Source organism: Myodes glareolus, chromosome 4 (genome assembly GCF_982192425.1).
Source record: "Myodes glareolus chromosome 4, mMyoGla1.1, whole genome shotgun sequence".
NCBI lineage: Eukaryota > Metazoa > Chordata > Mammalia > Rodentia > Cricetidae > Myodes > Myodes glareolus.
This window is the reverse complement of record NC_142029.1, coordinates 88,724,659-88,730,377: the sequence shown is the minus strand read 5'-3', so window position 1 is coordinate 88,730,377 and position 5,719 is coordinate 88,724,659.

Here is a 5,719-nt window from a genome sequence, read left to right as displayed (position 1 = left end):
GCCCCAGCCAGGGTCCCCGCCCCTTGCACCTGACCTCCCTGCCCTCTGGGTCGTGCCTACAGCCAACCCCGGCTATCTATCCCTCAGAGTTCGCTAGCAACTGTTTTCTGTGCACTACCATCTGTTTTCTCGAACTTTTTCCTCTGTGTCAGAGACCGATCGTCTGAGTTTCCTGGGGCTCCCCTTTCTGGTCTGTGCTTTTCCGTTTCAGTACTCAAGAGGGAGGGGGAACTGAAAACTGCAATCCTACAAGTCATCAACTCTGTGTGACGTCCTGTCTCTGCAGTCCTACTTGTTTTGAGTGGTGCTGTGCCCTGATACAGTGCAAACTAGGCACTCTGTGCGAGCTAGCGCAGTGGAACCGGTGATCTGAGTGCTATCGCTCACCCGGAGCCCTGAAGAGTCTCAAGGAGGAAAAGTACTTAGCCCTAAACCCATCTCTCAAGTTCTGGTCCTGCCTGCTCAGATTCCAAACTGCTTACTAAGACAGCGGGGATCTTTCCCAAACCTACACTAGATACCCAGTTCTGCCCGCAGTAACGATGTTACCAGCACTCCAATCTCCCCTTTAGAGGCCAGCAGCCAGGTGGCAGTGAAGAGCTACAAGGAAAGGTCTTTAGTGCTCATAAAAATGAGTGCCTCTAGTTTGAAGATACCAGGGTGCATTTCCACCTATAAAATGACGCTATTGTGAGATTCCTGTATAGGAAACCAAGGACGAAATACCGAGAAGGGAAAGGGAAAGGGAAAGGGTGGAAAGGGGAGTATTCGCCTGGAAAGTAAACTTGTTAATAGAATATAAAATAGGAATGCGGCTGTGCAAATGGGTTTCAGCCCTAACCCCACCCACCCCTAACTCCTAGGAGTGCCCAGTCCTCAGAGGAAGGTCACAGAGTTTGCAGCAACAACTCCACCAAACAGGGGAGGACTCAGGATAATAGACTTGGCTAGTCAGCCCTGGTATAGCGCAGAAAGAGGGTAAGCAAAGTTGTAAAACCCTTGGACACTACCAGCAGTTGGTAGTATGGGTCTAGTGCCAGAAATGCAGGCAACAAGTCAAGGCCAGGGGTAAAAGGTTGGAGGAGGGAGAAAGGCAATAGACAGGAGGCACAAATGCCAGGTCCTGTAAAATGCTGGAACGCCAAGGGTATCTATCACGTAGAGCGGTTTAATCAAATCCTTAAGTACACCCACCACACAGGGTCAGGGGAGAGCACTCTCACTGAGTGAGAGCGCCAGTTCTGCAAGCGAGAGGACCTGAGTCTCCAGGACCCACAGAGAAAGTCAGGCATGTTTCCTGTGCCTACAGCCTCAGCACTAGCGGATGAAGACAGCAGATCCCGAGAGCCTCATTGGCCAGCCAGTCAGTTTACCCAAGACTGAGTATTTGTAAGTGACAAAGGTAGAGGAAGACACTCGCGATCCTACTCTGGCCACCGTATGTACATGTACAGGCAAATGCACAGCACATTACACGCATGTGTGCGCGCACACATACACACACAAATTACAGTAAATAAATAAAGAGCACATACTGTGTGTGTCTAAGTATGCATCCCTTTCTTACCATTCAGTGAGGTGGGAATTACCAAAACGCTTTAAAGCTCTCATTTGCCTGGGGCACTGCAATCCCAGGTAGTCAGCACCCCTGTTTAAACAGATGATACACTAGAGGAGTGAGCTGGCTTCTTCAGAAGCATAACTACTGGTTCCTAGGGGACTACAAGGAGGATCAAGTTGGAATACAAATGAACCAAGGAAGCTGCTGGTTGGTCATCTGGGGTCACTCAGTAAGTGGATGTCAGTGGAGGAATGGAAGAGACCATTTCCAGAGCTTCTGTGATGCTCTCCAGACTTCAACAGTGCAGGAGAGCTATTCCATTACAAAGAGTCAAGGAAGAAAGCTCACTACAGTGTGTTTTGCATGTTCTTTGGAGGTGTGCTGGTGTCTTTTGGTAGTCATATTTGCTGGGTACTGGAACTCTCAGAAGTTGTGTCCCCACTATGTGCCAACAAGTGCCTGGGAGCAGAGACAGTCCTCAGTCTTTGCCTTGTCTAAATCACTGCCTATTGATTTGGGCCGGGATGGCAACCGGACATGCCTGTCATCACTGTAACTCATTCATCCTTGCCCCTGTGGGTGACCTAGATGCTCTCTGCTTCCTGCTGAAGGAGAGTGACAAAGAGGAATATTACAACTCAGGTATTCCTTTTCCTCTCTAACAGCACCTCTCCACTTCTGCCTAGCCTTCCTGTTATATCGGCACCCACACAGCGCCTTCTCAAACCCTGTGGGATGTGACTGGTGTTTGAAGAAATGAGGAAGGGAGGAGCCACTCAGTCAGCCATCTAAGGAAAAGATCCTAGTTCCTGATGGGCTGCCCTCTAATTACTATGGATCAGTATCAGGCACTTGTGAGGAAGAATCTCAATGTTAATGGCCGTTTTTACCCCTTAAGCACCAGTTCCAACTGCCACTGAGTTTCTCTAATCACCACTTGACTTTCTGGACAGTTAATGAACTACTTAGACCCTTTTAGAGATATAGTGACAAGTGTCTTCCTTAATTTTATCAAAGAGATATAAGGCCTTGAATGCTCCTGAATATTAAAGACCAAATGCCACATTACCAGGTTAAAAATGCAAATATCAGTATACTCACAAATATTTTAAAAATGCATTTTCCTCCTCCGATTTCTATCTTATATAACAGACAATGGAATCATGTCTCAGAGATGTGACTGAATGGGTAGGAAGTCAGGATATTGGGGGGAAATATAATACTAGGATTTTTCATTGAGAGACAGATTGATATACTAAAAAATTAAAACACTGCTTGGAGTCAGGGACAATTCTGGCTCAGCTACAACTCAGCTTCAGTTTCCATGTCTACAAAACATGAATAATAATACCTATACTACAAGATGGCTGTAATAACTAGAAATTACTTGTATAAAAATATGTAATAGTTCCTGATATGTTCAGTAGGTCTTGGCAGTAGAGAGATTATGATAAGACATTATCTTGCAAAAGCCTTAGTAGTGTGTTTATGTATACATTCAGTTTAGCTCACTGATAATGTAGTAAGCACTGTGATAGCCCATGCTGAATAACTTGGGTGTTGACAAGGATGTAAGTGAGGTTAAGTAAAATATAGAAAAATGAAAATGCTATTATCTTAAATGTCAGCTACTGAACTCACACTACAAACTTATTGTTAAAGCCCTCACAGCCCAGATGATCATATTGAAAAAGATTACTTTTCTTAATAAAAGCTACAGTTCTGGAACACCTGTCAAAGAAAACGTCCATTTTGATAAAACTAGTTACACAGAGTGCTTCAGTTTCCTGAGGAATGAACTCAGGGTTAGTAATGGTCTTGAGACTGGCTTTAAAAACCACGTCTGCTGGCTCTCCTACTGCCAGCCTCCGCAGGACACCCGTGGAGAAGCAGATAAGGGACAGCACAACCTGGAAGTCATTACAGAAGGGAGAACAATATGACAGAAATGTTAATTATTATTATAATTGCTCAAAGTTGCTTTGTTTAAGGGAGAACTAAAAAGGAATAAATGGCAGGGTAAAAATGAGTTTGTCTCAGTATCTTACAAGCTGCGGACAGTCTCTGGGTAAAGTAATGACTCATTCATTTACTGATTTAATAAACATTTGTTCAGTGTCAGTTCTGTGCTGGGCTGAGCACAGACTGATGAATAAAACAGACATAGTGCCCTACATCAAAGAACTTACAGTTAAGTAGGTCAGAGACGTCCAGCGCAATCCCACCACAAGGGTAAGTTGGAAAATCAATGCAAACAAGAAACAGGCTACAGAGTATGTTTATACTGCTAGAGGGAGCCCTGAGATGGGATCAAATACCTCCGAATCTCAGAAGCTCCACTATATGTAATAAATCCAGATTTGAGGAATGGCTAGCTGCTTACCAAGTAGAAAAGATGGGAGGGCGGGACTCACAGAGTACATCTGTAAAACAACATGCCACAAAAAAAGCATGTTGAAAAAATGGTATCAGGAAATTCTGCACAGCTGGCAGGCATATGCATGGTGGAAAACTACAGAAGAGATGACGGTTTTTAACTGTAGTGAGCGGGAAGCGGCAAACAGCCATGGTAACAGCTGAGACTTCATCCTTCGGGCAAGTTATTATGACAAGAGGGTTCCATGTTTGAAGCCCTAGTCCTTGGAAGGCAGAGGCAGGGGCATGAATTCTAGGTTAGCCTGGGCTATCTGGACACTCACTGCCTGAAGGGGAGGGACAGACACAACTAGAAAAGTTAACCTTGTCCAGTCAAAGGGCCGAGCAAAGAGCAGTCATGCAATAACCAGCCCACTCCACTCAAGCACAGAAAACTGCAGCTCTCCACTCAGGTTAGCCAGGACACGGGAAACCGAGACTTCTGCTTACATCTGTCTATGACAGAACCCCACGCCCTGAGGTGGCATCTGAAAACTTCAAATCTGAATCAGTTTTTTATCTCTTTCCAATGGTAATGAGTACTCCATCCCAACCACCAAAGTACCATTGGAGATCCTGCGGGGGAACAGTTAGAAGACCCATTCTCCTTCCCATGACTGTCAACAAAGGCCTAATCAGAATTCTCACCCGTCCTAACAGTAATGACGTACACTTGGACCCATGAGGGTGACAGGAAGGACCAAGTAGGAAGCCCAAACTTTTACTTCTTGGCACCTAGCAGAGTAGATAAAAAACAAAACAAAACAAAACAAACAAACAAATAAGTTTCATTCTTGGACATGTATACTGATTAAGCGAATGTTTCTACTCACACAAAAAAAACAGTATGTAAATGTTCACAGCAGTTCATCTGAACAGCAAAATATTACAAATGTCTTTTAATAAGTAAATGGTTGCAAGCCAGGCGGTAGTTTAAGTGTGGTAGTGACCTAAAATCCCTCATTTGATACCTAGCTTGTCAGAAGTTCTTGTTCTTAGGCCCTTATCATTTTTCTAAGTACTTTTACTAAATCTTTGCACCCACATCCTAGTAATGAACTGAAACAAGTTCTTCCCAGTTTATAACATCTGGGCTCAAGCTATAGAAAGATGGGCAGGCATCTGTGAAATATGTCAGGGGCTTCCAAGTCTTATCAAATCCTTACATTACACAGACTGAGGGGTTTGTAGCAAGGTCCTCTGCCACTGACTGTAAGAAGGCAAGGGAGCTTCTTTTGCAGTGGTTATGACAACTGCAGACTCACAGCTGAGGATGAGACACAGAAGGCTTCTGTGATAATCTCCTCCTACCACATCTCCTTCCCCTTCAGCCAAACAGTCTAGACAGGAAATCATTGAAGAGAACTCTTAAAAATTGAGATGTGGCCAGGGCGGTGGTGGTGCACGCCTTTAATCCCAGCACTTGGGAGGCAGAGGCAGGCCGATCGCTGTGAGCCCGAGGCCAACCTGGTCTACAAGAGTTAGTTCCAGGACAGGCTCCAAAGCTATAGAGAAACCCTATCTTGAAAAAAGAAATTGTGATAGGGATGCTGAAGTGTAGTTCTTCATAGTTGATGGCTTCTGCAGGGATGGGGTGGGGGAAGGGCTGAGTTTTCTTTAAGGGGCTGAACACTGGATGTTTGATCATGCTCCAGAGAGTATATGGGCAACATAAATTGAACTTTTTTTTTCTTTCCCCATTTTTCTTTCTTTCTTTTCTTTGGGACAGGGAAGAGGACCTAG